Raw genomic sequence first — 11,645 nt, forward strand, 5'->3', positions numbered from 1 at the left:
CGGCTGTGCCGGCTTCCTGCGTTGTTTCTCCTCTTTCCCTTGCTCCCGCCTCAGGCGGTGGAGAGGCGGCTAGGTGACTAATCACTGTCATTTGGCCACAGCTCCGCCCCGGCTCCCCAACGGCCTTTGCCATTGGCGCCTTTTGGCGGGAAATCGGGACCCGCTACGGGCGGCCGCGCACGGCGCGGCCGTCCGAGCGGGGCCCAGAGAGAGAGAGATCCCTCCGAGAGAGCGTAAGGTGCGTACGTTACTGTTTGTCCGTGCCGGCCTTTGCCGTTCGGACCAGTGCTTACTCGAGCTCGCCCGCACGTGTCCTCTGACCTGCAGCGGCTCGAGCCTGTCCAGCGGGGTCCAGCGACCTCTGACAGGCGTACCTTGCGTTGAATGCCCACTCTCTCTCGCAACCGGCCCAACGGTCGACACGAGAGAGAAATCACAGCACTGCCGCGGGGACATTCTCCTGCAGCGGCGTGCTAGCGGCGCACATTGCTCGAGTCACTTCGTGCGCGCAGCGGAGCCTTGCTCCTCGCGCGCCCCCGGGACGGGGTGACCATTGAGTGCGTGTGTACCTGCTGAAGGACGACGTGAATAAACGTCTCCTTTGTGAACTTGGAGGCTTATTTCTTTGCGGCGAATCGCTCTCCTCCCAGCGGAGGTTGAGTGCACCGCATCGGTGTCCCAGTGTGTGTGTGGTGACGGCTGATCGGGGCCCTTGGCTCGCGCGAAGCTCAAACCCGCGGTGGGTGGTGGCCTGTGTCCACGTAGAAACCCACACCTTAAAGACCCCTTTTCAGGGGCATTACATAAGGGGTGTGTACAACGTTTGGTTCGACAAAGTAATCATGCGTTATGATGATGACAAAAAGGTGTTAGCTCTGCGTGCGAAGTTCACGGGACAGGTTATTGTTGCAATGTCAGCGGGAAGGCCATTCCAGTCCGCGGCGGTGCGTGAAAAAAATGAAGCTGCGAAGGTGACTGTGCGTGCACGTGGACGGCTGATCTGGAGTTGATGGAGAGTGCGGTGAGATATGCGTGCCGGAGGGGCCATGTAGGGTGCAGTTCGTAGATGGCTGTAAAATAACTTGTGAGATAATAAAAGACTGGCTGTGCGGCGGCGCAGCTCGAGTGGCTGTATGCCTGAAAGCGATTTCAGATACGTAACACTTGTGCTGTAATGATATGAAGAATGAATAAATCTGACTGCGCGGTTTTGCAAAACTTCTAATGCGTTAGTTAGATAAGCTTGATGTGGATGCCAAATGGGTGATGCGTATTCTAATTTCGATTTCACAAGTGCTTCGCTAATAACCTAACATGCATGGGCGCATCGTGTAGATGACGTTTTAGAAAACCAAGGGATTTGTTAGCTGAAGAAATGATGTTAGTTATATGCGTTTTCCAGGAGAGGTCAGCGCAGAAGGTTACGCCTAAATATTTGTATGATTCTACTGGCAGCACGGGAACGGAGTCTATGTGATAGAAGGGCACGAGCGGGTTACGGCGGCGATGAAAAGAGAGTACGTTGCATTTGTGAGGGTTAAGCTCCATTAGCCAAATTTTACATCAATCCTGAATCTTGTTAAGGTTGTTTTGGAGAGATAATTGATCAGAATTGTTATTAACTGCTTCATAAATAACACAATCGTCATCAAACATGCGAATTTTACAAGACACATGCGAGGGCAAATCATTTATGTATATTAAAAACAAAAGGGGACCTAGTACGGAACCTTCAGGGACGCCAGATGTTACAGGAAGGAAGCTGGAAGTGTGTTCATTTACAAAGACGGACTGAGTTAGGAATTCTTTAATCCATGCAACAACATTAGGATCGATATTAAGGTTAGATAACTTGTACAACAGGCGTTTGTGGGGAACTTTATCGAAAGCTTTTTTAAAATCAAGAAATATAGCGTCAGTTTGCAGGTTAAGATCTAGGTTGGCATGCAAGTCATGAATAAAAAGGGCTAGTTGAGTGTCACAAGAAAAGCCTTTCCGGAACCCGTGCTGCGCAGGATGAAAAAAATTGTTCGAATCCAAGAAGGCAATGACATGGGAGAATATGACGTGTTCCATTAGCTTGCAAGGCACGCTTGTTAAAGAAATGGGGCGATAATTTAATGAAGAATTTGTGTTACCGGATTTGAAGACTGGAATGACCTTCCCATTTTTCCAGTCACGAGGAAGTTGGCCAGAAGAGAGTGACTGCTGGAATAGCAAACATAAGTAACTGGCACTGGTGAGTTTCGTATTCTTAAGAAATTTGGCGTTGACATTATCGAAACCGGCCGAAGATGAAAGTTTCATTTTATCGATTAGTGACAGAATTCCCGACGCGTTAAATTCAACAAGTGACATAACATTATAAATAAAATTGTTTGGCACAGAAAAGGGGGCATCGTATTCATTAGTGAACACTGATTGAAATGCAACATTGAACATGTGAGCACACTCTGCATGACTAAGCACGTCTCCTGCTTCATTTGTGACACTGATATCGCCTTTGTGTTTTGGGTTGATGGTGTCCCAGAATTTTCGAGGATTAGTGTGTAGTATTCTGGGCAAGTCTTTGTTAAAAAAGGAACGTTTGGCGTTCCGAGCAGATGAATTATATGCCTTTTCGGCTGCGTAATACTTTTCCCAGGCCGCCTGGTTAGTTTTTGCTTTGTCTGAGCGAAAAAGACGCTTCTTTCTATTCTCCAAACGTTTTAGCGTTTTAGTGAACCATGGTTTCTGTGAATTCTCTCGGAAGGTCAACTTAGGAATGAACTGATCAGTTAGTTCAGTAATTTTCTTCTTAAATATAGTCCAATTTTCTTCGATAGACCAAATATGAAAATTAGTTCGGAAAGATTGAAAGAAAGCGTCCAGTTCACGATTAATCTCTGCGTAGTCACGCCTATTGTACAAACGGATCGTCTTTTTAAAAGTTTGGTTTCGAAGCGGAGTTAAGGCTATATCGGTATGAATTACTTCGTGATCGCTTATTCCAGGAAGAATCGTGACTGACTTAACACTTTCGGGATGACTGACGAGTAGTAGGTCTAATATGTTAGTGCTCGTTTGTGTTATTCTTGTTGGTGCCGAGATAACTTGTGTAAGGCCAAAGTTCAGGCACACTTCTATGAAATTTTTGGCTTCCACCGTGCCTGATGCTGAAGCAGTGTTAGTACTCCAGTCAATATCTGATCTGAAAGTTTGTAATCACAGAAGAGAAATTCTGGGCAAACGGAGCTCTTATATTGATGTGATCAATACAAGAAGCTACGAAATGTTTTTCCAGGTACTCTTCTCTTGTGTAGTCTTTTATCGTTGATTCAATACCATGTTTTGCCAAAGTGTTGAGGTACTCGCAAACAAATGAACGTGCTGGTGTCAAGGTGTCAATATTGAAGTCTCCAATGAGGCATACAGCATGATTTGGCAATAGGGAGCCCAAAAAATTGTCGAGCTCAGAAAGAAATTCTTTCACATTTTGGGAAGGAGGCCTGTAAATTTCTAGAAGTGTAACCTCCGAACTTAAAAGTGATATCTGCAATGCAACACACTCAGCAAAGCAAAATGTTGACTTTAAAGGGTAAGCATTCCATTTGCTGTGAACGAAAACAAAAATTCCGCCGCCTATCCGATTTGAGCGTGTGAAAGAGAAACTAGAATAATTGGGTAACGAAAAAGAGGAGAGAAGTGTGGAAGGGATGTTAATTTCGGTAAGTATGAATGCATCTATGGTATTCTTAGTGTTGTCAACAACAGCCAAAAATTCATTCCAATGTTTTCGTAAGCTGCGTATGTTTACATGAACTACACTGTATGCGTCACCCTTTGGCGAGACTAAGTTACAAAATTCACCAATATTGGCGCAAAGGGAAAAGGTACAGTTCATGATTCAAACTAGTTTATCTAAATCAGTAGAATCATGGATTCGAAAAATAGAAGAGACTACGGTATTCCTAGCAAAGATTTTTCCATGTTTGACCCAAACAAATTTAAAATTACTTGCCTTGCCTTTCTGCTTAGCCTCCCAGAGCAGTTTCCTGTTTGATGTGGTGAGGTTGTCGTTAAAGTACATTTCAGATAGCTCTCCCTTTTGCACTAGGGGCGTGATCTGGCTTCGATGACTCATTCATTTTTCTTTTGCAGCGACAGAAGTGAATCTTACCAGCAAAATTGTTTTTTTTTCTTTTTTCTGCGGAAGACAATGAGCTGCTTCGATATCTGAATCAATTAGCTCAATTTTCAGCTTCTCTGCCAAGTTCTTTAGTGCCTCAGACACCTGCTCACCTTGCTTAAGAGAGAACCCCTGTATTTCTAAGTTCTGCAGCCTACTGTATTGTTCCATGTCATTAATCTCTTTCTGAAGGTGCAGTAGCTGTTCATTTTGGCCTGTCACTGTAGTGCTCAGAGTAAGCACTTCATCTTGAAGCTTCTGGATTGTGGTCTGCTGTTCAGCAGTGGATTTAACTAAGTCATCATATATCTCAGAGAAAAAAGAAATAGAGGCGTGTATACCTTTAACTGATTCTCCCAGCGACTCAACATTAGATTTCAGCAACAACAACTCATCCACTCTGCGAGAAAGTGAGCTGATGGCATCCTTAATTGGCAACAACCTCTCTATCTTGGCAAAGAGCTCCTCAAGAGTTCTTGACGAGCTAGCCTTTTCATTTCCTGAACCTGTACTACTCTGTAAGCCACACTGCAGACAGCACCAGTCAGCTTATGCTTCAAACCCTCTTTTGGCAGCAGACTTTGCCGTAACCCCTGAACATTTTTTTTTATAATGAAACACCTTATCACAACCCGAACATGTTAAGTAATTGCCTTCAGAGGGCAATGCTTCCGAACATTTGAAGCAAGTTGACATGGTCACAAAATAAAACGATTAAACAGAAACGCAGTCGGTGGTGGGCAAAAGGCAAATCTGAGAGTGCAAAAAATACAACTCTCACCTGCAATAAAGCTGTGATCAGCTCCAGCCAAACGCCCGCCACCGACTGCGCGCAGTGCTCGTTGACAGCGCCTTTTATCCTCCTGGATGCTCCTCAAGGAACTCAATGAGCATGAGCTCTTGGGCAAGGGACATGCGAGGCCGCTTTGGTGGAGTCGCCATTTCAACTGATAACAGTTTATAACTCCAATCCTGGGTATCAACCAGGGAAATTAATTCTCTGTAGACAGGGAATAGCAGGGAATACGAGCGATGCATTGAAACAACTTGCAGCAGAGTTATGAAAACAGCAAAGGCGATCGGGACGGTTTAAACTGCGCGCCTAACTGTCTTGCTCGCCTTCGTTCGTACCCATGGTCGGTCGTATTCCTTCAGTTTTGTCATCGATACTAAGCAACCACCGACAACAAACTAACCTCAACAAGTTGTCTTCGTCGATCTTCGTGCCGAGAGCTCCTTGCAAGTCAATCTCTGCGTACCCACAGCCTTCACTGCCTTCAAGCACATTTTTCTGCGCTTGAGACATCTGCACAGTTCTTTGATTGTATACGACACGTAAAAAATGAAGGAACTTGCGTGGAATCAGCTGTTTTCTTGCAAGCCGCCATGTTGACGCTTTACCACTACTAGCGCGCCCTCAAGGCAGCAGAAGTTACCCTATAGCAAATTTTATTGAAAAACTGAGAACGCTTCTAATTTTCCTTCAAGTTATTGAGTTTTCAACACAGTTTGTTAGCAAAATAAAATGTTATTTTTTTATTCATGGCGTTTTCGTTTCTTTTTTAGCTGATAAGTTCACACTCCACCGCTGTTGACACATCTCCGCGGCGACAAAAGTTACTAAAGAGGAAATTTAATTTCAACACTAAGAACGCTTCTTATTTTGATTACTGTGTTCAAGTTTTAAAACCAGTTTTGTTTGAAAATAAAATGTTGTTAATTTTATTTGTCGCGTCTTGACAACAAAACGTTAGCATATGGCCCCTTGTCGTGCAAATAAATGCTTCCGGGGCGGAGCCCTGCTACTAGCCACCGCAACCTTGCTGCTGATTGGTTGATTCCGCGGTTCGCATCTCACGGTGTCGTCATTTTTACGTCACGCTCTCAAACTTGAGAGCGATATTGAGAGCGGCGCGGAATAGGGCCCCAGCACAGTAACAGCGGCGCGCAAGAGCGCCCAGCAGCAGCACGAGAAAAAAAGCGAAGCTCACGGCGGTGATCTCAGAAACCATGCAGCATGTCGGATAGGCTTTGGATTTGACGCGCTAGACCGTGCCCACTCACGCACGCACGCACGCACGCATGTACCGACACGCATATAGGTGGTGTCCAACTGACGGCGGACATTGCGTCACGGCGCAGCTTTGTCACGTGAATTTGAACTTCCGGGTCTTTTCTGTCGTTTGGTTTGTATGGGTATTGCTTGCAGACGTGCGGTTTCGGTCTTTCTTTCCTTAATACTGGTGCTCGCATTGCTGGAAAAGGGATGTTGTGCGCTGCCTCAACCTCCAGAAACTTCATTGCAACGGAATGCAACATGTTCCGAGTGTCATCAAGTACAGGGAACGGCAAAAACAGTGCGCCGTTGCGATCCGCTGGCAGACTGCCTGCGACGGTCAACCCTATGCTATGCTTCGAACATTTTGTTGGCGGCAGAGTTTGAGAGCGTTGTGGAAGTTGAAGAATTCGGTAAAGTAGGTTGTTTATCTCCTTGAGGAGCACCAATTTCTCGCTCGGAAGACTTCGGCTATGTGCCACAACCGTTCTCACATGACGGCGGCAGCATGCACCGCTCGGGCTATGTTTGCAAATATGTGCTGTTCGGCCTCCGTCAGTACAGCGTGACAACTTAAGATGTTAAAGGAGCGGACGATTATTCCTCAGACATTTGCGCTGAATGCGAGTAGCTCGAATCCATAGCTAATACTTAAGGCATGTGTGGTCACTGCCGTCAGCTGACCGCGGCCACGTACGGCGGCCTCTCGTTCGCTGGCACTGCTCTGGTCGCATTGTTAAGGCATGTTTACGAGCACTTGTAAGAGTTCTATGAGGCCATTTTCGTTAATTTCATGCTCAAACTGAAACACGTTTTCACCAGAACACTAGTCGACATGAGCACGCAGCAGGTGTGGAAAATTATAATTAAGCAACCTGTTACACATAAGTTCCCTGTTTGTGTGGACCCGCATGTTGCAGTAATGTTTCTTCGTTTCCTGTGTGTGGAGAAGGAGGCTGACACACAAGGTGATCGCATTACAAAGTGATAAGATTTATTAACCGCCTTTCTTTTCATACTCTGAGTCAGTAAGTTGGAAAAAGCTTCACTTCAGGATAGCACAATTAAAAAAAAATGGCAGCCAACATAGCCTAGCTGTTTTAACCCTTCATTGTACAGAACCTAGTAGAATTGACATCTGAGATAAATGCTATAATACTGAACTGTCACTGTGCAGCAAAGTGTCATTCGCACACTGTTTATGTGCTGAGCATGCATATGAAGTAAATAAATGTCTACGTCTATAGCTTGCATATGTGATGCATTGCATGCTTGCATGTAGTAATATTGCACTTAATGATTGACTAATTGAGAGGTACATTGGTGATTTCAAGAAGTGCAAGATGCTACAAGGAAGGCAGAGGCTGGTCTAGTGGTCGTTGGGTTCATAACGATCAAGAGTAATAATCATGCTATAAAATTAAATTTTTTTATTAAAAAGCCAAGGAATGCATTGTGTTCAGTCATTCCAGACTTTTTGGTATCACTAGTGTCTTAGGGATGGTTTATCAATGTGCAAGCTGTGCCGCATTGTTAACGCCAAATCTAAAACTGGATGCAAATGCCTTTTGTTCAACATTGCACAAGACTTTGTAACAGGAACTTGTAGAAGATTCTGAAAACAACTCGTGTCAAGCTTCTGTGTGTGCTCTAAAATCTAAAGCATGATATATTTTTTTATGCTCGACCATACTATTTATTATAATTTACTATTTGTCACAAAGATCTCCTGCATTAAACTCATTTATTACATGCTGTAGAAAATGCGCTGCAAAAGGTTTTGCTAGACAAAGATATGATGTTATACCTACAGGACAAAAAGAGTTTCTCGTTAATAGCTGAGAAACTTGCTCCTCTTGCAGTTCAACAGTAAAGCTGCCCACGTCAAGAGCTTGTTCTGCTTTTGGCTCCTGTTGCTTACTGTTTTGTCTTTGTGCCTGACTTTGTTTACGTTCAATAAAACTTCTTTTGGGGCTAGTTGGTGCATTTTGAATCTAAGAAAAGGAGCAGCACCAAAGCATGCAAACACAAACAAAGAAAGGAGAACAGACAAGCAAGGAGAACAGACAAGGAGAAAAAGTGAAGCTCTGTAGCAGGCTTTGATGCCTTGTTTTGGCTTTAGGTTTTTATTAGGAAAAAACTGAAGGCAAGCTCATCTTTTGCCTAGCTGCTAGTGTTGTTACTTACCTGCCTTACCTTGAACACTGTGCATACAGTGCGTAAGTTATAGATTTCCACATTTCTGTACATAGCTAGGCATCAACAGCTGAGGTGCCAATCATTGGCGACATCTGTCTGTACACAGGCTGGTGGTTCTCCTTCAACTAGGCTCAGAGCACGAAGTACACGACAGCAAAATGGTTACAGGCTCTCATCTGCTTTCATGGGAAGCAACATTGATTTTACATCCTTGAAGCTAGTGAACGTTGAAGAGATGACACAAAACAAAGCATTTATTTTTGTACATTTTTTTCATCTACCTAATGCAGCAACCAGCATCGGGAAATCGAGTACAGAAATTCTTAACATTCAGAGGTGCAAGTTAAATCTAAATGGCTTGTAATGTCCCACACCACCATGCAGGGTGTGAAATGCATTGCAGTGCAGTTGCAGTGCATAACTATTCATAGTTAATTTTGTTTGTGCGAAACGTTATTCTGCATCCACCAAAGCTGCAGTAAGTGGACGCCTCTCACTGCTGCAATAGCTGCCATGTAACTTCCCATCTGGGCTCTTGGCGCACATAAGTAGAGGTTTTCAGCCACAAAGTCTCGGTGCATGCTTGTCGGGGCATAATTCGTACATGCAGAAAGACTACAGTAGTGCTGAAAATTCAACACATTTGTAATGCAGTTGCATTTTTGCATTACAGCTCAACTAAAATTAAATCACATGACAGAGTTGTTAAGAATGCCAGCTTCTGCAGTAATTATTCCATACAGCATAGCAAATATTCAACGAAAGCAATTAAGCTGACACGTACAGGAACCAACAATAAAACAGATTGTGCCCCTTGCTAAGGTTGTAAAACATTGATAAGTTCACAGACTTTTGAGAGGAGGAGTGACACGTGGGCAATCAGGGACGCCGTAGTAGAGGCCTCCATATTAATTGGAACCACCGGGACTTCTTTAACGTGCGCTGACATCGCGCAGCGCACGGGAGCCTTTCGCGCTTCGCCTCCATCGGAAACGCGGCCGCCGCGTCCCGGATCGGGTCCTCCAACTTTGTAGCCGAGCGCCCTAACCAACCGAAAGTCCTCCACGGATTTGCACGGTTCAAGCTCCTTGCCGTCGTAGCCACCCTGCTACAATGTGCGCACCAGTGCGCTCGTGCGTAATGCTAGGCTGCGGTTGCTGGTAGTCCATATATTCAGCGCCTGGAAGCGCGAAACCTCTAGGAAATATGTACTCTAATATATATTAGAGAACTATGTAGCAGCCATATTGTCACGTTGTAGTGACGGCAGTCCAGCGGTCACGAAAACACCAACAAGACTTGGAAACGAAGCTCTTTATTTGGGCTGACTTGCGCCCGGAAAAGAACTGAATCACTCGGCGGCGTAGAAAGAGAAGTTTATTTTTTCTGTTTTAACATAGAAAATACAAAACAAAACAGATGAACTTAATGCTCTGATCACTCAAGCACATGCTCAGTGACGCAGCACTGAGCACGTCAGTAATGCAGTAAAAATGCCGATACTCGACCGCCGCGCAGGGCGATAAAGTATGTCGACCATTTGCGCAAGAACTCAGCCTCGCTCATTGACAGAGCGTCCATGCATGCTTGTTCAAAGAGGCGCGTGCGCAGGCACTGCAACATTGGGAACATTGTTCTTTGCGGACGCCCATTTAAGGATGCCACTCCACGCTGCCGCCACAAAATGAACATGCCGACACACAAGAGCATATTTTGAAACACTTCGGAAGAACTAGTGCGCGCTTCCAGGCGGGTTAAAAACATGCGTGACACTAATGTCCAAAAGGTGCGCGCAACTACACACTCAAACATTGCGTGCGTAAGCAACAAACGTGCTCGTCGGTCGTCGAACTACGAATGCCCGCCGCTCGCGGCATCGCTCAATATAAAGCCCGCAAAGAAACTTCCAGATAGCAGGACAAGATCATCTACAGTAATCTGGAAAAACCTAGATGCAGCCTTTCATGGCTGCCATCAATCGAGATTAGACTGGTCGCTTCTCGCGTCACGAACAAAAATTATAACAGCCCTTTCCTGCAGCCTTGAGCGTGAACGAACAAACACTACAATGATACGTAGCATTATCCCCCTTCCAAAGAAGCATCGTCTCGATGCTTTAAAATGAAAATAAACACGGAAAATGAAACTTAGTGTTCATAATATGGCTTCAGGCGTACGACATGTACGACTTCCGGGCGTGGGCGGCGTCGCTGAGATGCTGTCGTGGCGTCGGGGATGACTTCATAGTCGAGGTCACCGATGCGACGGAGAACCCTGTACGGGCCTAAGTAGCGTCGCAGCAACTTTTCGCTCAATCCACGGCGGCGAACTGGCGTCCATACCCAAACCCGATCACCTGGCTTGTAATGCGTGTCTCGTCGGCGCAGATTGTAGCGTCGGGCGTCGGTCGGGCTGGGGGAGCGTCCACGCACGGCGTAACCTCGGCTAGGAGATACAAAGCGCGGGGACGATGGCGACGGGGAACGTGATAGGCGGCTCGGCGATGAGTATTCTTCCCGACGTAAAAACTCCTCGATTTCGGCTGGTCGCTGGCCGGGTCGGGGTCGTGGAGCATCGTAAGAGAACCCTCGGATGCCCAGTCTTCTGTATGGGCAGTGCCGGAGGACGTGACCGGCTTCGCCACAGTGGAAGCATAGTGGGCGGCGCTGGTCGGGAGTTCTCCACTCGTCGCATTTCCTCGGCTGCGCGCGTCGCTCGTAGGACGGGCGGGTTGGGGCGAGTGGGCGGCGGTCCAACGCAGCTGGCTGAGGGCGATAGGGGCTTGGGTCCCGTCGTCGAGGTGCAGGACGGCGCACAGCTGCGGCGTAAGTCATGGCTGGGGGCTGCAGAGGCTGCGTGGTTGTCGGCGTCACACCCAAGGCCTGTTGAACCTCGTCCCGGATGACGTCAGTGAGCGATGAAAGTTGCGGCTGCGTTCCCGTTGGCAGCAATCGTCGGAGCTCTTCTCGCACAACGTCACGTATAACCTCCCGCAGGTTATCGTTGTTAGCGGTATCCATGCAGCTTGCTGACAAAAAGCGCTGCTGGCGGTCATACTGGCGGGCTCGGGCGTCAAGAGTTTTCTCCATTGTGGATGCCTCTTCTACGAATTCCGCGACGGTTTTCGGTGGGTTGCGAACGAGGCCGGCAAATAGTTGCTCTTTAACTCCTCGCATAAGCAACTTCACATTCTCTTCTTCCTTCATGCTCGCGTCGGCACGC

Source organism: Amblyomma mixtum, chromosome 10 (genome assembly GCF_055824585.1).
Source record: "Amblyomma mixtum isolate Tamu chromosome 10, ASM5582458v1, whole genome shotgun sequence".
Lineage (NCBI taxonomy): Eukaryota > Metazoa > Arthropoda > Arachnida > Ixodida > Ixodidae > Amblyomma > Amblyomma mixtum.